The sequence below is a fragment of the Sciurus carolinensis genome, chromosome 17, assembly GCF_902686445.1.
Source record: "Sciurus carolinensis chromosome 17, mSciCar1.2, whole genome shotgun sequence".
Lineage (NCBI taxonomy): Eukaryota > Metazoa > Chordata > Mammalia > Rodentia > Sciuridae > Sciurus > Sciurus carolinensis.
Window position 1 is genome coordinate 59587560 of NC_062229.1, and position 22659 is coordinate 59610218.

Genomic DNA, 22659 nt, shown 5'->3' on the forward strand with positions numbered 1-22659 from the left:
CCTGGAAGGGTTTTAAGCAGGGAAAAGGCATGATTAGATTATCATAATTAGAAACTCATTGCTAAGGGGGAGGGGCCATTATAAACTCTTGATTCAGGAGTCAGGAAATGAACAACAAAAAACCAGTTTCAAACCTCATTTTTACTATTTTGTTGTTTACAAAAGTTACACACAATTTGTCCTTAACTGTATAAGTGTGTGTTCATTCATCAAGATATTTATTGAACACCTAATATACAAATGGAAATATGTTTAGATAGGAACAGGAGGAGAAAACTCACAGTGTAAAAAGTGCTAAGACTTGAAAGGCAAAGGACACTTCTGAGAGGTGAGTAAAATTCCAAAGGGGGAAGAAGCAGAGTCTGTTGATAAAACATGTTTATATGGCTGGACATACAATGCACAGGTAGTTTTTGAACTGCTCCTTCAACAGGAATTGCCTGAGCACCTCCTATGTGCAGGTATTGTGTAGGTACTGGTGATATAATGGTGAATGAGAAAAGGCTTAAAATTACAACAACAACTTTTCTCATTATTTATATAATGGAAGGTCAACTATTAAGAGTGTAAGCAGAACAGTGCCTTAACTTAAGGAGACTTGTAGACACAATCAAGTATTTTTAATTAAAAACTTCTCTGTGGAGAATAGACAGTCTTCAAAAGCTTGTGTAAACTGTGAATGAACTATATGCAAATATATTAGTGGCATTATAGCTTTCAAAATGACATAATAACTTTTAAAAAGTAAAATAGCTCTGAATGTCAAATGCACCTCTTCCCCATAAAAAAACTCATGACCATCATGAATTGGCCAGTTGATCCCAAACCTATACACAAGCTAAATACCCATTCTTTACACTTAGTAGGGGAAATGCTTCAAACACAAGCAGACCTTCCCTTTGTTTTCTGAGAATCCTAGAGCTGACAGACCCAGAAAGACAGCCTAAGTCCACTCAGAAGCTAAGAATGTGTGTTCCCAGCCCAACAAGAAGTTTTCCACTTCAGTCCCTGATCATGCCAAGACATCACAGTGCAATAATGGTAATTTAATAATGCAGCTGGCCGGCCTCTGCCCACAGTAGAAAGCACAGGAAAATAAATGAGGCTTGCAAGCCAAAGAGGAAAACTTCTCTAGGCAGCGCCTGCAGCAGGGAGATACCTGGAAATGAAATAGTAGCTAGTGTCTCCATTCATTATGCAGGAGGCAAACCTTAAAAGGGAGTCTGGAAAGGTGAAGCTCTTAAAATGGAAATAAATAAATAAGTGATATGGTGGGATCTCTGAAAATGACTTGGAAGGACTGAACGTAGATTTTTCCAGGGGGATGTAGGAAAGTTTCATCAGATATCAAGGGAGGTAATTATTCCTGACTTGTGTGGGCACATTTGCTGGATAAATTGGCCTCCTCAACTCCATCTTTCCACCTGGGCACCAGATACAGAAACTAGGTTTAAACTCCACAGTGTTCTCTCTGGCTTTTATCATAATAGAAATAAAAATGTGCCCCAAGTACTTGGCAAATCAGTCTAGTGTTAGATGGGGACCCATTATATTTGACCTTCATGTTGACGGTTCTTCTGCCTAACAGAAAATCCTCAGAAACAGATAAAAATATATAATGTTGAGGAGGAACCCACTTCTAAGAGGAAGATAATGTTTTGGTAATATAAAAATTGTATAAGTGGAAGTTAGTGATTTCTTTATTTTTTAAAATTTCAATTGTTCTCTCCTCAAATTTTTAAAATTTACCTATAAATGATGGAAGTTGTTTACTCAATCATGATATTAACATGTTAAGCCATCAGCCATGTCCCTTCCTTCCCTGACTTTCCTCTCCAATTATCAGGACAACTCCAACATTTCTCCATCTTAGCTTCTTTATAGAAAAATTCTGACAGGTAACTGCCATCCACTATCACTTCTGAAACTGTAGAGAAATGTCAGAGGAGGAACAGTTAATTAAAATTGTGGAATCCACTTTGCATTCTCTCACAGTCAATAAAGTACAATTAAAGATAGCTCTCAGCACATGATGCAAATAATATAAGTCACTTTCTTAAATAACATTTGGTTGTTAAAGATCAAAAATCATTAATGTTAACTGAGTATTTAGTAAATATCTTGCTTCATTGGCCATAAAACTCCTTTAGCTCAACTAGGATGGTGGATTGAATATTGAGATCCATTAAGAAGCTGTTTTCTAGCAATAAGCCAAGGAACATGTCTACAGTCTGCAAGTAATTTACAGAAATAAAAACTGTGCCTGAATATCCCACACAGGCTTCCCTGAGTTGTCATCTTTTATAAAATTTCCTCACACTCCCAAGTTACTCCAAAAACATTTTAAAAAGAAATGGTATAGAACAGCAGTTAAGAGTGCAGACTCTAGAGTTAAATGGTGTGTTTCAACACTGCCTCTGCTACTTATTAAACATGGAACTGTAATCACTTGACTTCATCTTTGGAGCCTCTGTTTCTTTATTTGTAAAATGAAGAAAATACCACACTTTATAGAGCTGCTGAAAGGATTAAATGAGATAATTTACATAAGACATGTAAGATAGTGAATAGAACCTTATAAAGGCTAATAAATGTCAGCTGTTTCTCTTATTCAATACCTTAATGATCAATAATTTTATTCCCTAAAAGGGTCTGGCAATTTAAGAATATTCATATACTTGATATACTGTTGCTTCCCCTTATCAATGGGAGCTACACTGCAAGACCCAACAGTGGATCTGAAAACCAAGAAAGCTACTAAATGATTAACAGGAGAGTAGTACACCCAGCAAGATACACTGGACAAAGGGATAATTCACGTTCCAAGTAGGACAGAGATGTCATCATGCTACCAAGAATGTATGGTACACAATTTTAAACTTAGGAATTGTTTGTTTCTGGAATTTTCAGTTTAATAATTTTGGGCCACAGTTGACTATGGGTAACTGAAACCTCAGAAAGTCAAACTGCAGATAAGTGGGGATAAGTATATCCACTGATTTACAATACTGTAGTATTCATTTTTCCACATAAGACTAATGAAATGACATTTCAGAATCCCTTAGTCCTGAACACTGCTACTCTTTTTTAGTTCAGATCTGCAAAGAAAAATGAAGGGGTCAAATCATCTCAAAATATGCCAGCCTCTACCCCACCTTGCTTTATGAACAAACTCAACATGAGTCCAGCTGCACCTCTCAGGTAACTTCTGAAAGTTCCTGATTTATAGAAATATTTATTTTGGGTCTTGGGGTTTATTTTTTCAGGTTTATCTCTCGGACAGCTTGCTAAAGCTGACAGTCCAGCAATTTCATTAAACTCTGTTCAATTTCAGCATTTTCAAAAAAGCATATAGAAACCACACTGGCAGTGGCTATTAAAATTTCCCAGTAGATGCCAAAAATAATAAAAGGACACTTAAATGACCATTTTGAGCAGAGCCAACAGCATGTGGCCTAATTATCCAACTATGTGAAAAATTCTATGGATTTTTACCAGAGTACAAGTTTGATATGCACAATTCAGAACATAAATGGCCACCTCACCATGGTATGTAGAGCTTTCCAAGTCCAAATATTAGGCTCAGGTTTACTGGCCTTCTAATTAACTTAGAAGAAATGATAAATGGGTTAGAAGTTGATATGGTCCACTGGAAAGACACTGATGAATGAAGTAAAGAAAACATCATTGTGTAAAGTACTTTCCCTTATTTATTTCCATTCCAACCTCTTGAGTTTGGCATCATTGTGCACATTTTACAGGTTAGGAAACCAACACTCAGAAAGGTAAGTGCCTTACACCAGTGAGTAAGTATCAGAGGGAATGTTTTGGTTTCCTTCACTCACCTCTTTACATCCATTCTCCACTCTTCTCTGCCGTGCTAGAGATCTCTTCTTTAAGGAACTTTACATATTTATTTACTTGTTTTTCTTTTTGAAACGGGGTCTTGCTATGCTGCCCAGGCTTGTCTTGAACTCCTGGGCCCGAGTAATCCTCCCATCTCAGTCTACCAAATGCAGGAACTATGCATGCAACATCACACTGATTCCTATAGAACTTATAGACTGAGCACCCATGTTCTTTGGCTTCTGTTGGGCTCAGACTCTGCTGGCCAGCATCAAGACATCAGAAGATCCTCCCATCCCATTTCATGTCTGTGGGTTTTCATAAGTGCCAATGTTCCTCTACTTATGACTACAGTTCCTATCAAAGGCCCTTCTTCCTAGTTCCTCACTAGAACTATCATTGGGTTCAAGTAACTCTGCTCTCTTCTTTTGTCCCTTCGGACTTTCCATAGGTGCCTCACCATCATTTTTGGTTCCTATAACTCTACACCCATCTCCATCACTATTTCATCCATTAACCTCTCCTGTGAGCCCTCAGTTTGAGTGTGTCATCCATTCTCTTTTTTTTTCCACTTTTTAAAAATTTTTGATTCATTGTACATAAATGGGGTACAACTATCATTTCTCTGGTTGTACACGAAGTAGAGTTGCACCATTTGTGTAATCATACATGTACATAGGGTAATGATGTTTGTCTCATTCTATTCTCTTCCCCCCACCCCTCATTTCTCTCTACAAAGTCCATTCTTCTTCCATTCTTCCCTTACCTCCTCCCCCACCCCAGTATGTATCATCATCCACTTAACAGAGAAATCGTTCCGCCTTTGGTTTTTTGGGATCGGTTTATTTCACTTAGCATGATATTCTCCAACTCCATCCATTTACCTGAAAATGCCATAATTTTATTCTTCTGTATGACTGAATAGTATTCCATTGTGTAAATATACCAAAGGTTCTTTATCCATTCATCTATCGAAGGGCATCTAGGTTGGTGAATTGAGCTGCTATAAACATTGATGTAGTTGTATCACTGTAAGCTGATTTTAAGCCCTGATTTTAAGTTTTGAGTATAAGCCAAGAAGTGGGATAGATGAGTCAAATGGTGATTCCATTTCAAGTTTTCTAAGGAATCTCCATACTGCTTTCCAGAGTGGCTGCACCAATTTGCAACCCCACAGTAATGTATGAGTGTACCTATTTTCTACTGGAAAAAAGAGAATGGTCCTCACGGTTGATATTTTCTTCTCTTAGCTTCCCCTGCTAACTAACATCTACCCATAGTGAGATACTCTACCATTCCCACATAGCCAATCTCAACACAAACATGTCTGTTAATAGACTGTTTTCCAGAAACAAATTTTTAGAGCATAATTGAGGATGAGCCTAAATATATTATTACCTGTGTGTTGGTAGATAGTTTGAAACAGTAGTTACTCCTCATTGAAGGTTTTGCTTTCCACAGTTTGTCACCTGCAGTCAACCACCATTCAAAAATATTAAAGAGGAAATCCTAGATATCAATTGTTTCATCCACTGAAATTGTGTGTTGTTCTGAGTAGCATGATGAAATCTCACATCACCCTGCTCCATCCCACCTGAGACATGAAGCATCCTTTTGTCTAATGAATCCATGTTATGAATGCTACCTACCCATTATTCACTTAGTAGCTGTCTTATTGGGATCAAGTATCAAGAGTATTGCAGTGCTATGTTCAAGTAACTCTTATGAAGTAGATCAATGCTATTTCACGATGCCTATGTCATCACCTCACTTCAGCTCAGTATGGGGACATTGTATCACCTCAAAAAAGGGCAAGAATGGTACAATAAATATTTTGAGAGGGAGAAACCATATTCACAGAACTTTATTATGGTACATTTTGTTATAATTGTTCTGTTTTATTATTAGTTATTAATCTCTTACCATGCCTAATTTATAAATTAAACTTTATCATATACGGTATATATAGAATTTGTTATCTGTGGTTTTAAACGTCCACTAGTGGGTCTTGGAACAGATCCCCTACTGATAAGGGGGAACAACAGTTGTGAAAAATGATAATAAGCTAATTGTTCAACAATAAGGTATCAGATTAACTAATTAAGGTACATAAATATAATGAAATATTACAAATGATTAAAAATAATACCATATATATTCCATGACATAAATATACTCACAATATAATACTAAGTGAAAAAGAGAACACTAAGTTCTATGTAGAATAAACCAATTTTTCTTTAAAAAAGAGAAAGGTTTAAAAGTCTCTTTCCAAAAGAAATAAGATACAAGCACATATGTAATTCTAAAGTGTCTTAAAAAAAAGTCTAAAAAAGTTAAAATGCAGCCACATCCAATGTTTACAGCAGCTCAATTCACAATAGCTAGATTGTGGAACCAACCTAGATATCCTTCAGTAGATGAATGGATAAAGAAACTGTGATATATATACACAATGAAATATTATTCAGCCATAAAGAAGAATAGTATTATGGCATTTGCAAATAAATGGATGGAGTTGGAGAATATCATGCTAAGTGAAATAAGCCAATCCCAAAAAACCAAAGGCCGAATGTTTTCCCTGATAAGTGGAGAATGATATATAAGGGGGTTGGGGAGCGGGGAGTAAGAGAAGAATGTAGGAACTTTAGATTATGTAGAAGGAAATGAGAGGGAGGGGGGTATGGAAAATGGTGCAATGAGACAGACATCATTACCCTATGTATATGTATGATTATATGAATGGTGTGAATCTACATCGTGCACAGCCATAGAAATGAAATGATGTACCTACCCCATTAGTGTACAATGAATCAAAATGCAGTCTGTAAAAAAATTTAAAAATTAAAAAATAATTTAAAAAAGAATAAATCTGTATAAAAATTCAAAAAAAGTTAAAGCATAGGTGGAATTCATTTAATGATATATTTATAACCCAACATATGCAAAATAATATTTCAACATGTAAATAACATAAATTCATAATGACATGTTAAATTCTTCTTTTCCAGACCAAGTCTTAGAAATATTCAGTTCACACTTACAGCATATGTCATTCATTCTTGCTACATTTTAAAATGCTCAAGAGCCACCAGTGGTGGTTGTTACTGGAGGCTCAGAGCTACCAGGTAAGCCTTAGAAGCAGGTGTGCACAGTAAGATTTTGGGATACTTATTTTTTCTCCTTTTTCATAATCACCATTTGTAATTTTACTATATACACATAACTACTTCTGCAATGAGAAAAACAGAACTATTTATAAATATTGTTAACAGCGCCCCTCCCCCCAATATCTGGAATCATTTCTGGCTGATCTCCTTTGTAATTCACAGACTACATGCTTCCTAGAAGTGGAAAAGTGCCATCCTTTCTTCCCCTCCCTCTCCATTTCCTTTGGATAGCTACCTCGCTTCAGCCCTTGGGCATATGAGAAGTGATCAAGTATTGCTGTTCTTCAGGCTGACTGCTAAAGTTCTTGCTCTCCAGTGGTGCAACCAGGAGTCTATCAGGATTCACAGCACTGTTTTAGCAGCTCTGATGGGCTTGTGGAAGGGTATGGAATGGAGCCAGAAACTGCTTAATTTGAGGTTAATTAAATAGTGATAACAAGCCTTAATCTCCAACTTGTCATCAGATTGTAAACACTGATTGCAGCTGCAGCAATCTGCAATAAACCTATCAAGAGAAATCTTGACCAGAATGAAATGAGAATGTTGGTTTCACAGATGAAGCTGTGAGGTGAGGTCACAGATATCCAGGCCCTTGTACTAAGGGAGACCCAAAAGGAGAGAAATTGAAGGGACAATGTGTCAGACCTGATTCCTGTCCAGTCCTACCAAAAGAAGGAAAAAATGTGTTGAATCCCATGCAGCTGGAGGCTGAAAGAAAGACCGTAGTGATGTAAAATCAGCAAACTGAAAACTTGGAAAACCTGCAGTAGCACTACCTCTGTTAGCCACTGAGGGGGTTTATATGGGAAAACATATGTGAACCACTACATGTTCTGAGGCCTCTGGACACATAGTTGTAGCACCAGAAGTAAGCCGCAGCAGGAGATCACTAGAGGGAAGGCAAGGATAATGACTACAGGGTATTAGGTGTTAAGCACTTCACGTATAGTCTATCTGCTAGTTTTCCTAAGTATTTTATACAGTGGGTATAATTTTCTGTATTTTAAAGAATACAATGCCAAATCTTAAAGAAGCACCCTCCCTTTTCTACTGACATGTAAAATGTGGGTAGACTCCAGCCTAACTCCCTAATGCAAGCTCTAAGCTGCTAGCTACTCTGCCTTGGGCTGTGAGGCAATATTGAATGCATTAGTTAGGTTTCCATCACTGTGACCAAAACACCTAACAAGAACAACTCAGAGGAGACAAAGTTTATTTTGAGCTCATGGTTTTGGAGATTCAGTCCATGGTCAATTGACTCTATCACTCTGAACCTGAGGTGAGGTGGAACATCATGATGGAAGGCCACGGAGGAGGAAAGCTGCTAAACTCATGGTGGTAGAAAGCAAAGACAGAAAGAGAGAGAAAGGAGCACCAGGGACATAATATAAATCCAAAAAGCACACCCCCAGTGTCCTACTCCCTCTAGTCACACCCCACCTGCCTAGAGTTATCACCCAGTTAGTCCATTCAAATTCTTAATCCATCAAATGGATTAACGCACTGATTAGGTTACAAACTATCACAATTTGATCATTCCATTTCCTGCAATAACCCAAGCACATCTGGATGACACCTCATTACAAAATTATAACACTAAGAAGGTGGTTAAAGTGGAAGAAAGTCAAGTTCATGGGGTGGGCAGTTAAAAAAAAAATCTCCAAAGGGGAAGTTGCCAAATGAGGGCATATGGATGCTTAATAGAAAGGTATGGATGTGCATTTTGCTAACACTTTTATCCTAAGTGCACCTCTGAAAGTCCCACTTGCAGTCCCACTTACATGGAGAACCCTTTCTCATTCTTCTAGATATAGAACAGGACCATTTTCACATTTTCTGCGAAGCTCTTCCAAAACCTCCTAGTGAGACAGGCATCTTACATGCTGCGTATGAAAGTGAAAGGCACTAGAAGGGGGCTGGCCCTGATGAAGGGCTGGTCACCGGGTCAAATGAAAAGACTTAAAAGAAATAAGTATCTTAACTGGATATGAAAAAAATTGGAGCAGGGAAAGAACCATGACAGTTGTTGTCAAATAGTTAATAAACTAACATGTAAGATTTTAATCATGTATTTTTCCCTAAAGCCTTTAGAAACAAGTCAAATTGTTCATTCATTCATTCATTCATTTCCTTGTACTATGATAATGCTAGAGAATTAACAATGAGCACAAGTTTACCAGGGTATGGTCTAACAGGAATAATGCAGTATAATTTTTAAAAATCACATGAATAAGTGGAAAACTGCTATAAGTACTCAAAATAATAGATAAATGAGATATTATGATTTTACTTAAGACTCAGGATTGGAATCAATAAAGAGAAAAACCAGGGGAATAATTTACAGTATATTGTTTGGAAGAAGTTTCAAGCAACCCACCCAGTCCAGAAATGATCCTCCATGTGAGCATGCTCTCCTCCAGGCATCGAATGTGGCCTAGCTGAGACAGGGAACAAGGGTACATCCCCTGGTAACTTCTCAAGTCTCCTCTTACTCTGAGAAACTGACTCCATACTCTAAACAAAATATTTTCTTGGGTGGTAGTTAAAATTGACTAGATAGAATTTCCAGGAGAATCAGGAAATCTGTGCAGAGAAGAATCGATTTCTGTATCTATACAAGAGTCAAGCATAACTGAGTCTCCTAAACTTCTCAGAAATAGCCTATCTTCTCTTCACATTCTGATACCTATTTTACTCACTGTTCTGTAAGTTTCATGAGGACAGAGGCAGATGGTCGCACACATCACTGAATCATCAGTGCATGGCACACAAAATGTATTAAATACTGGTTAAACGAGTAAATGAATGTGGTACTTAAAGTGCATAGGCTCACTTATAAAAAAAAAAAAACTTCTGCTCTTGTGGGCCTTATAATTGAACTTTCTTGAATAATTAATGAACATGAAAGTCAGTCAATCACTTGCCTCCTGATTAATAGTCAGGGTCCCTTGTCTAAGAAGTCACTTAGTTCTATTAAAAATTAATAATTTTCCACTGAATAAATATACACTGTACATAGTACATCAAGGGTTCCACTTTTAATAAGCAATTAAGTAATGCAGAAAGACCAAGAGTCTATTAACTAAAAGAGAACTCCATAAACTTTCCCTCCAAGTCATCATTCATGTACTACCCATTTCTCTCCTTATTTTTAAAATTATTAGCTAAAGAAAAAGTAGTTCTGAAAACAGAATAAATGACATATACAGGCTGCCATATTTTGTTTAACATACACAGGCACAATGTGGTTTTGCTAAAGATTAGAGGGCTGCTATTCCTACATTAAGGCAAATCAATATGAAACCGAGACACTACATGTAAAATGGTAAGGGTCTATTCATTGGAAAATCATGAACCATGCCATAAAACTTAGCCAGGTCAGAGCTAAATTAAATTATTGATCTACATTCATTTTCGCTTTTCTGTGTGACTATCTCCTAATTTTTATAACATATATTATTGCCTATAGAGAAAATGAATCACTTTGTTCTAGGCCCAGGTTGTTCACTGAACAACAATTTTCTAAAATTAATTGTCTTCTTGGTAGCATTCAAATTTATGAACTGTGCTCCCCTCACATGAACACCTAAACATTCAACATAAAATATACAAACTTTCATAGCATGAACTCCAAGGGAAAGAGAGTAATTTTCATTTTGTCTCAATACACAGAAAAAATGAAATGCTATTTCTTTTAACCTCATTCCACAAACTTTATGGTTCATGATACACTACATTGATGAGAACAAAATGTATTCCATTGACTTTTTAAAATAACTTAACTGCATTGCTAAGCAAAGTGATGTAATCAACACTGAAGTATTTTCAATCTTTAGACCTAAAGCTTCCTCAAGATGCCTAAACTCAAATTCTATAAGTAGTTGTACCAATTACATTGGAGATTTCTTTAAATATGAAGAACTCTCATCCACAACCATCCCCCAAAGTAACAAAGAAATGTGTTGTAAATTTTTCTCTCACCTACTGAAAAGGGGAAATGTGCAAATATTTTATGGGAAACAAATTCCACAGTCTTGTGTTAATCCATGAAAACGGGAAATTACATAGGAGTTTTTGGTGGGAGTGATCTTTGGTTTGTGGCTGTATTTAACCAATAACGTTTGCCTACTGAGAAAATGTTTCCTTTTTAACAAAGTAGTGTCAGAAACAGAGGCCTCTTTATTTTCTTTAATAGAGATACGCTCATTCTGACTTGTGCTCCAAATAAAGTAGAAATTATCCCTAATGTGTAGTTTGAACATTTGTATCAAAACATAGTGAAATGCTGTTTCAGACACTGATGAGCAAAACAGGTGAGCTGACAAAATGTCTGCCTCTCTCAGGTGGTGAAGTGGTCTGCTGTTTCACACTGACTGACAATGGAGCAGCAGCCAGCATTAGGGGCACATCCCACAATCTCACACAAATGCCAACCCCTGTCGCTGGGATGAGGGGATTCCAACATCACAGCATGCCTGAGGGACTGACTTTCTCCACAGGTCTGCTCCAAAGCACAGCACCCTTTGCACTAGAAATCAATGTCATCCAATGAAAACTCCAGGAGAAACTTAAATACCAGAAGCAAAAAAGGTCCCTTGTGTCTCTCCCGACTGTGTTTCTGCCTGGTGACAAGAGGCAATGAGAAAAACAGAGCAAGCAAGGGCTGAAGGGAGAAATCTCAAAAAAAGGCAGAACTCTAAAGTTGGAAAGGGGCAAAGTTTCAAACAGAAAGAGACTCAATTTTCCTCTTAGAAAGAAATGTAAAATGCTATCTGAAAAAGGGCACCAGGCTCACTCCCCAGAGGCCCAGCTGAAGGTCACTGATACTTTACACAATTTCTTCATCAAGTTTTGGCCCCTGTTACAGTTTGAATATGAGGGACACCCCCTCAACACTCCTGTGTTGACTCAGTAATGTTCAGAGATGAAATGATTAGATATGAGAGCTTTAACAGAATTAGTGTTTTTATGCATTTTATGGTTTCATAATTAGAATGAACCAACTGGGTGATAACTGTAGGCAGGTGGGGCATGGCTAGAGGATACAGTCACTGGGGGCATGCCTTTGGGGTTAATATTTTGTCCCTGGTGCCTTGCTTACTCCCTCTGCTTCCTGTCACCATAAGATGAGCAATTTTCCTTCTGCCATGCCTTCTACCATGATGTTTCACCTCACATTGGGCCTGAAGCAGTGTAATGAGCCAACTATGGACTAAAGCTCTGAAACTATGAGCCCCAAATAAACTTTTTTCCTTGTAAGTTGTTCCTGTCAGGAATTTTGATCACAGAAACAAAAAGTTGACTAACACAGAAACAAAAAGTTGACTAACACAGAAACTGGTACCAAGAAATGGGATTGTTGCTGTGACTAATCTGATCACAGTGTTCAGAAGCCTTTGGAACTAGTTTGTGGGAAGATTTTTGGGAAAATTTGGAAATGCTGGCTAAAGGAATGTTAGAATATTTTAAGCAGAGCTTAATGGGCACTTCTAGTGGGACCTCAGAAGACCAAAATGCCAGGAGGAATGCAGAAGATACAGACTGTGCACATAAGGTTTCAGAGAGAAACTCTCTCATTTGTGGGAACTGGACAAGAGGCCATTGTGTTACGTTTTGGTGAAGAACTTGACTATATTTTGCCTATGTTCTGAGACTTTATATGAAGCTAAATTTAAAAGTGATGGACTATTTAATCTGGCAGAGGAAATTGTAAAGAACCGTAGTATTCAGGCAGTGGCATGGACATGGCTAGAAACTTTTAGCCAGGTTTACCATGATAATTAGGAGAGAATTAATAGAGAAGAACAAATGTTAAAACCTGCAGTTTGGCCAGAAAAGCGCATGTAAAACTGAGGTCAAGAAAGCTATGGTTTGCTAAAGAAATTATCATCACTGAAAAGAAGCTAAATACTTTGCACAGAGACAATAGGAAAGATGTCTTGAGGGCATCTCAGAAAAACAGCAAGTAGGTATCCATAGCAGGCTCAAGAGTGTAAAAGAAAACTCCTTTGAGAAGAGAGTATGGGGGCACAGGGCTCACACAGGGGTGCCTAGGAAATCATTTCCCCCGGATTCAGTTCACCATGCTCAACCACCCAGGCACTCAGGCTAATGCATCCACAGTCCAAGGGGACTCTGCTACTGCTTGAGCTAGTGGTAAATTTTGGTGTCATCTAAATGGTACTGGTTCGCAGGAATTCAGAATTCTGGAGTTAAGGGGTCACTGAGGCTTCCACCAAATTTCAGTGTAGGCCTGGAAGGCCAGGAAGAGAATAGCAGGGTTGGAATCCCTATAGGCAGTCCCTGAGAGGGTAATACATGAAGCTAAGAATGAAATGAAGCTTCAGAAGAGATCCTCAGGATGAAAAGATGCCAGTAACATAGAATATCTGCTGAGGAAAGCTGTTGGTTGTAGATAGAGCCAGCCCAAGAAAGAGGCCATAGGGGCAAAGCTGCTCAAGCCTTTGAACCTCATGCCTCTCTGCCGTGTGCCCTGGATGCCAGACATGGAGTTACAGGACCTAATGTTTGTCCAGTGAGGTTTCAGTCACAGTTTGATCCATTCCTCCTTTCTATGCCCATATTCCTTCATGTTAGAATGGGGATGACTACTCTGCCTGTACATATTGGATATATCTAACTTGCTTTTGATTTTTGCAGGGGCTCAGAGTCAACAGATTACCTCAAATCTCAGATGAGAATTTGGACATGAACTTTTGGGCAATGTAGAAACTGTTAAGACTATAGGGACTTCTAAAGATGGAGTAAATACATCTTGCATTGTGACATAAACATAAGCTTTTAGGCACCAGGGGCAGAATGTTACAGTTGGATATAAGGTGTCACCCAAAACTCCTGCATTAATGCAGGAATGTTCAGAGGTGAAATGATTAGATTGTTAGTTGTGACTTATCAGTAACTTAATTCATTTGATACGAATTAATAACTTGAATGAACTAACTAGATGGTAATTGTAGGTAGGTGGGGCATGGATGGAGGAAATAGGTCACTAGGCATGGATTTTGTGGTTTATATTTTGTTCCTGTGTCTCTTGCTCTTTCTGCTTCCTGGCTGTCATGAGTTGAGCAGTTCCTCTGCTACGCCCTTCTGCCATGATGTTCTGCTTTGCCCAGAGCAATGGAGTCACACAACCACAGACTGAACTTCTGAAACTATAGGTCCAAAATAAAATTTTACTCCTCTAACTTCTTCTTGTCAGGCATTTGAGTCATAGCAATGAAAAACCAATTAACATAGTCCCATTGGCTTTGATGTTTTCAGCACATAGTATATACTTCATTTCTCAGGAGTTGGACTTCATTAAGCAAGTTTACAAGACCAACATATAAAATCAGAACATCAAAGTAGCAGTCTATAATTTGCGATATAATTGTTGCACACATGTCACAATGACCAGTATGTTCATTCCCTTCCTGTAGATGTCCTCCATGCAAAGCCAAATCCTAATCAGGCAGCAATTTGCAATGAATCTGAATGAGAGTTCATTTGATGAATTGAATGTTAAATGGCACCAAGAGAGATGGAGTCACCGATGGGAGAGAAGACGCAATGTGTATTGGCTGCAGCTCCCTGCATCTATTGCCATAATAGGAATGGCCCTGCCAAGAGAACAATAAAGCTCCAAGTTCCTCATAGGAGGCCCTGTCTCCTCCAAAAAGAACTACATGAGCACTCCTTCCGAACTTCTATCATTGATTAACCACAATGTGGATGTAACAAAGTGTTTCTTTTGTTCCATAACACCTGCATCATTTTTCTCATTGCAAATTAAAATATGCTCATTGTAACAAATGAACAATGAAACAGTAGAATTAAAATTTTTCTATCTCACCCAGAAAATAATGGGTGAATAATCTTTCAGTTTTTTTCTATGTATCCATCTTAGGAGGACCATACAAATTTCCATTTGGTAAACAAATAGATTGCTTAACAGTAGTTCCACATGAATTGACTTGATATACATATACACAGTATGTTAAAGTAGGATCACACTTAAAGTGCTTGCTGATTTTCTTTCATTTATCAAGGGATCATAAATAGCCTTACTTGTCATTAAGTAATATCATGACAGACATTCTTGCATATAACTCTGCCAAAACCTCTAATTACTTCCTTAAGGAATTCACCTGAATCTAGAACTGTTAGGTCAAAGGGGATATATACACCCATTCATCCATATATTGTCTAAGGTTACTTTCACCCAACAATAGGAAAAGTTGAGTATTGTGCCTATACAATCAAAAGCCTACAATTCTTATTTTCTGGCCCTTTTCAGAAAGTTTACCAAATCTTGGTCTAGAGTCTATAAGTAACTGAAAGGGACTGCAATAGTATACAGACTTCCCATTGTGTAAAATTCACAAGGACTTTAAGCAGACCTCTTCTATTTAACATAGTTTTTCCCCTTTAGTGTTTTTTTTAATTGGTTCAAGGTTCTATGTGATATAACTTCACTATTGAAGAATAGTATTAAAGAATACTATTAGAGAAATGTAGCTTCACTGTAACTACAAAAATTATTATAACCTAAGATATAAATGAGATCAAAAAAATAGATTATAAAAATTCCTTTATTCAGCAATAATGCATAATAACCTATAATAAACATAAATATGATTTCTTAATCATTTAATGCAAAAATTGATTATTAAATAAAAAGACTGAAAGATTTCATCTTATGTCTTTGATTCAAAATAGCTAAGAATATCAGACTAGATTCCCTCTTTACTCATAAGTACAATTCAGAAATTTGGCTAAGGAAATAACATATTGTACTTTTACTGAAAAAGAATCATACAGACCATGTTTGAATTATTATAAATTCCTCATTAATTAGATTTTAATCTACATGACTGTAATATATGCTAGAAAACCACCCAAACACAAACTCTATGAGATGGTTTTACCACCATTACGTTGAGAGCCATTTAAAAGATTTTCTAGGGATAAAGATTGGGTGATTTATCATGGTTTTATGCTCCTTTAATCTGCTCCATCTTCCCATTGTAAAATAAATATTGGTTTTAAAATAAATGGTTCTGCCCAGGTTTTGATGAGAAAAATTGCTCTGTAAATCACAAGCTCACGTGTGCCAAACACTAAGTCCAATGTTAACTAGCCCATTCTGAAGAAAAATAAGTCAAATTCATGGAACAAAACCTAAGGAAGATAATTACTTAAATATATTATCAATGATGCAATCTAACTCATATCTCAAGTAACTCATATCTCAAGTATGAGATATGAGTTTCCCCACTCCGTGTTTTTTTAATTCTCAAAATAACCACAAGTTTATATCAAACTTGGTTCTTCAACTAGATTTTTTTAAATGTGCTAAATACCTTAGTTTTTTATGATATTCTTTCCTACTCCAGTACGCAAGTTACAAAGCTAAAAACAAATACAAGCCTAATTTGATGGTTATACAACATCTTCACAAACACCTTTTTCATAGAGTGATGGCCAAATCAATTTAATAGTTACTTAGAATATTTCACAGAGCTCTGAGAAATGGATAATGTGTATGTTTTCCTATAGGAAGTACAGTGGTTAAAATGCCCAGAGTTTATGAATGATTTAAGGCACTGTTTCACAAACTATCTATGATGTAAAAATAGTTGACTGTATTTTCCATTTTCAACACATTGTGGCTAATGATTCACTTGTAAAATATAATAAAAAATGTACCTATATGTTGTGGCAATGCCAAACTGCTATAAAAGTCTCTAAAGCAGCACTGAGCAATAAAAAATATAATGAGGACCATGTGTATAATTTTAAACTTTCTAGTAACTTTATTAAAATATAAACAGAAACAAGAGCTAATTTTATAATACTTCATCTAACCTAATATATCCACAATTTATCATTTCAACATGTCATTAATATACAAATATTAAGGTATTTAATAATCTTATTTTATTTTTTATTTTGTACTAAGTCACTGAAATCCTGCAAGTAATTTATACTTGCAGCATGTCTATTCAGATTGGCCACATTTCAACTATACAATAGCCACACATAGCTAGTAGTTACTATGTTCAACACTGCATTCCTTAAATCCCTACTCCCAGTATTTGCACCTCCTACTTCCTGGGCTGATCTGTGGACCACACTTTGAGTAGTATTGTCCAACCACTGTGCACTTCAGAATGCCATCTCTAAGTTTTTCTTCTGTATTTTCTGCCCAGTATATCATAATTGAGGCTCCATTCCAGATAAGATCAATACTTAAATAAAGAAATTAGCAAACTTGGGATGGGGTGGTGGCTCAGTGGTAGAGCACTTGCCTGGCATGTGTGACACCCTGGTTTCAATCCTCAGCACCACGTATAAATAAAAAAATAAATAGGTAGATAAACAAATAAAATAAAGGCCATTGATGACTAAAAAATATATTAAAAAAAAAGAAAAGAAATTAACAAACTCATGATTGTGGTTACCTTGTCTACTTTCTTTCAGGAAGGGACTCATCACCATGGGACGGATGCAGAGGTTTCTTCAGCTCTTCCTTCTCTAGAACCTATCCCTTTTCTTTCTTCCTTCCTTCCAACCTACTTTCCTTCCTTCTTTCCTCCCTTCCTTCCTTTGTTTCTTTCTTTTCCCCTTTTTTTAAAAATTGCAATACTGGTGATGTAATTCAGGGGAGTTTTACCACAGAGCTATATCCTGAGCTCTTTTTTATTTTTATTTCAAGACAGGGTCTCACTAAGTTTCCCAGACTGGCCTTGAACTTGGGATCCTCCTGTCTCAGCCTCCTGAGTGGCTGGGATTACAGGTGTGCAACAGCATGATCAGTAATGATCAGTAATTGCTATTCTGAATGAAGTCAGTTTTTTTCTTCCCATCCATGTTTTTATGCTTTCTCTACAGATTATGTTCTTAGGCATTTATATAAGCTATTACCAAGGGGAAGATATTTGCACTTCACAGAGACATGTGAATTTAATTTAATGTATTTGGCTCGTAGAAACCCTTGCCATATTTCACTGCAGTCACTGAAGCTGTATTGCACACATTTCCACCTTTCCACCTGTGATCATCTATTGGTCCTTCATATCACACTGCTTTCACATATAGTATTCCTTTTGTCTATCTGTGAACCCTGTATCATGTCCTCACCAAGATAATGCCTACACATTTAGATCACAACCTAAATGTCATTTCCTTAAGTAACATTTGCTAATCTGTCCTTTGCCCTATTCATGTTAGCTTCCCTATTAAACACTATCATTTTACCTATATGTCACTTGTAATAGTTTATTTTTACACAATTGTAAATGCCTATTTTTGTAATGATTTGTTTAAGGTCTATCTCATTCATGAAAATCTGTTAGCACCAGTACAACACCCAGTACACAGCAGGTAACAATAAATATTTATTGAGTGAATGAATGAATTTCCATTCTAGAAAGCTAGATTTCACCTAGTCATCATATTTCTAAATCTCTAGTTGTGACAAAAGCTCAGAATATATGTAATTTTTTAGAAGGTATGTTTTCATGAGTATTGTCATAAAGAAGTTATTCCTAGTGTATTCTTTTGAACTTTTATTCTCTAGTAGATCTATATTTAGGTGCCCCCCTTTTCTTTTCTATTTGTGTCCTTTCTCTTTCCTCCCTTTCCCTCCCCCTCACCTCCAAAGTTTATCAAGTTTGCCAAATATTAACATGCTTTTGTGAGTCTTTTGAAGAATCATCTTTTGCTTGGTTGATCTTCTCCATGATTCTTTTGCATTCCCTTTCATTTGATTTTGTAATATTTCATAATATTCCTTTCCTCAACTGTATTTGGATTAACTTAGTTATTCTATTCATACATTTTTGGTTCAATGCTTAACTCACTAAGAACAAATCTTCCTTCATTTTTAATACATGCATTTATGAATCTATAAATTTCCCACTATGCACATTTTTACAGTACTGGGGGTTCTGTAATTTTTGTTGTTTAATTCCAATTAATGTTCCAAAGTATCTAAATGACAACCTGATAATTGAGGTTTGCTTTCCCATAGCAGTGCCTAAGTTTACCTTTTTTTCCCCATCAACCCTGCTCTGTTCTCAGTGTCACTAGCACCAAACAATCTCATAAAGTGACAGCTTTTAACTTTCAATATGTCAGCAAGCACATCTGGTTGTTAGGTTGGCATGTCCTAATGCTAAAATTGTCCCTTGTCTGCTATTGAGTTCTTTGGTGGAGATAATTTGCAATTGAAGATCGTCATGGAATACAGCTTTAATTTATTAAGTTATTTAATTAATGAAGACTTTGATATGACATCATAAAAACTCATAGTGTGGCAGAGTAATGGTCTATTTTAATCGTTATGGGCTAATGAGAAAAGAACAAAGGCAGAATTAGTATGTAAACGATGTGTTTACATCAAATGAAAGCCAAATGATATTACAGAATACTGTACTAAGGAATGTTTTCCACTCTTTCAAATAGAGAAAAGTGGTGAGAGAATTGATTCACCCATGTCATCAGGAGAGGCACACTAAATTGAAAAACCTTTGCCACAGTAGTTAGTATAATCTATTATTCTATTATTATTTTATCAAAAACATGTTACATATTTAACCAATAAATATTAAATGTGAAACACTGTTTGAGAAACTGAGGATAAAGAAATAAACAACCAAGGCAAAACTCCTACCCTTGTGGAAGTTATACTGGGATAATAATCAGATTAACATCAATCTATAATATGATGCAAGTCCTGTCCTGTGAAGATAAACAAAGCAGAGCAAGGAGACAGAGCATGAAAGGGAAGAGGACCACTTTGGTGGTCAAGGAAGGAAAGACAGACTCTCTCGGGAAATGACATTTCAGTAGAAACCTGAGTATAACAGAAGGTAAAAACACATCTAGTGGGGAAGATTGGCAGAAGTAATGGCAAATACAAAGATGCTGAGGTAGGAATGAGTTTGACACTTCTGAAGAGCAAAAGAGCAGTGCATGTTGGTGGGATTGTAAATTAGCACAACCACTATGGAAATCAGTATGGAAGTTCCTCAAAAGACTCGGAATAGAACCACCATATGACCCAGTTATACCACTCCTCATTGTCTATCATAAAGAATTAAAGACAGCATCATATAGTGATACATGCATGCCCATGTTTATAGCAGCACAAAGCACAACTCACAATAGCCAAATTATGGAATATTGTAATATGTACACTGGAGCTTTATTCAGTCATAAAGGAGAATGAAATTATGTCACTTGCAGGAAAATGGATGAAACTGAGAACATTATATTAAGCTAAATAAATCAAACTCAGTAAAGAATCATGTGTTCTTTCATTTGTGGAAGCTAGAGAGAAAAAAAGGAAAAGAAAGATAGTGAAATATCTCATGGAAATCAAAGGCAAACCAGTATAGTAGAAGGAAAGAACCAGGGAGAGGGATAAGGGAAGGGAAGGGGAAAATACTGGGGAACAACATTGACCAAAGTATATTGTTGTATCATGTGCATGTATGCATATGTAAAAACAAATTCTACTATTATGTACAATTTTAAGGCACCAATAAAAAAAAAAGGTACAGAGCTTTTCAGAAAACTGAAAGAAAAAATGGAAGGGAAAGAAGGAGGAAGGGAGTGAGGAGGGAAGGAAGCAATGTGAATAGACCATAGGGAAAGAATGGTATGTGGTATGCAATGAGGGGGATAAAAAATGCCAAATCCTGAAGGGCCTTGAGGACATGGCAAAGAGACTGGATTTACCCCTGAGAATGATGGGGAAATACTCTAGGGCTTTATACAGTTTGTGTAAGTACTAGAAAGGGAGATAGGAATGATGGATACCAATTCAGACAGGCTTGTCAATTTACTAGAGGAGTAGATGTAGTTTCCTCTGACTGAGACAGAGTCAGCTAAGTGGGAGAACTGAGGGTAGGGGATAGAGGGTTAAGGTAAAAGAGAAGGTTTACAACAGTTGATTCAGAGAGTGGAACTATTAGGTAAACATGTAGGACTGCCACATAGAGCTGTGTATCCATCTGATACTGTGAACATAAACTTAAAGTAAGGCACTCAGCAGACTTTTGTATTTTTCTCCATCCAATCACATTCAAGCCCAAAGTAGGCAGAGAGCCAAGAGAGAGTCAGAGTTTTTCTAGATGAGGTTAACAGATATGAGCAAGATTTGAATGTACATGTGGTAGAGAGATGAATCATAGTCTCTGCGATGGGTGAGGAGGAAAGTGGGCATGAGGGAGCTGAGGAATAGCATATGAAAGCAATAGGTCAACAGATTGGAAACCCCAAAGGATCACAGAACTCCAGTTGGAGTAGAGATACTAACATCATGTGAGGTAGCATCCCTGGAAAGTCAGGGGATAGGGATCACAGAGAGCGGAGGTTTCAAAAATATTTTGATGGTCAGAACAGTGTTTCTTGAAAGATCACTATTGGCATTTAGGGGTGAAATAATTCTTCGTTGTGCATTATAGTCTCACATACTGAATGACACTGAATATCCTTGGCTTCTGTTCTCTAAATGCTAGCAGTATTCCTAACATTTGTAAATACTCCCTACTGCCTTGAGGTATTAACACAAGGCAAAAGTTTGCAGGGGAGAAATTCAAGGAACTGAGAGGCCAGTTATGGCTCTTTTGTATGATGATTTTTTTAACAAAAATGATGCAGAATAGTGATGAATGTAAAGTCTGTGAGATAGGAGGCAAAACTTCCAAAGAAAACAGAGGAGTAGGCCATATCATAGCTTGATGGCATGTCCTTCAAAAGTGTTTCTATGGATTAAAAGGTACTTAGAAGTGACAATTAGGATGAAGGAGATTACCAAACTCACTAGACACTGAGGAAAAATAGCCTTTGCATGACAGAGTTACCAGGAAGTCTCCCTACTATGTGTAGCCAAGAATATCAAGCAAGGGTTGAGGATATGGCTCAGTGGTAGAACACTTGTCTAGCATTACACTGAGCCCTTGGTTTGATGTCCAGCACCATTAAAAGAAAGAAAGAAAGAAAGAAAGAAAGAAAGAAAGAAAGAAAGAAAGAAAGAAAGGAAGGAAGGAAGGAAGGAAGGAAGGGAGGGGCACACAGAGAGAGAGAGAGACAGAGAGAGGGAAAGAAAAAGGAGAGAGAAAGAGACTATCAAGTAGTGCAATCCAAAATAACTTGTTATCATGGAAATGTAATCTATGTTCTCCAGTTAAGAGACCCAATATCCCAATATCCCCTACTGAGCCTCTAACATGAGTGCAGTATGTCAGCAGAACTAAACCTTTTGCTTTATTTAATTTTTCATTAATTTAAATGTAAATAGTTACATGTGGATAGTTGTTACCATACTGAAAGATAAGAAGAGTGAAAGGTGAAAGAAGAGCAGGTGTGGGTCTAGATAAATTTCTTGGACTGTAGCAGAAAGATGACAAAAGACACACTCAATAGCATCTACATTTTCAATGAACAGTTTTCAAAAAATTCATATTAATTTATTTCACCCTCCTCCCAGGCCAAATTCTGTACTACACTGTTATGGAAGACACTTGAAAAAATAAAAACCCTTCAAAACCTGAAATATCATCACCAAGAATTATTCCTTCTTGTAGAAGCATCTGGTATCAATAGACTTTGACTATTGCCTATTGTTTTGAGA

The 22659-nt window shown here is 36.8% G+C and overlaps 1 protein-coding gene across 1 annotated transcript in view; it reads right to left on the reverse strand.

The window, feature by feature from the left end:
- Fhit (fragile histidine triad diadenosine triphosphatase) overlaps positions 1-22659 on the reverse strand; it is a 1508571-nt gene that overhangs the window by 1204496 nt on the left and 281416 nt on the right. The gene's annotated exons all lie outside the window — the stretch shown is intronic.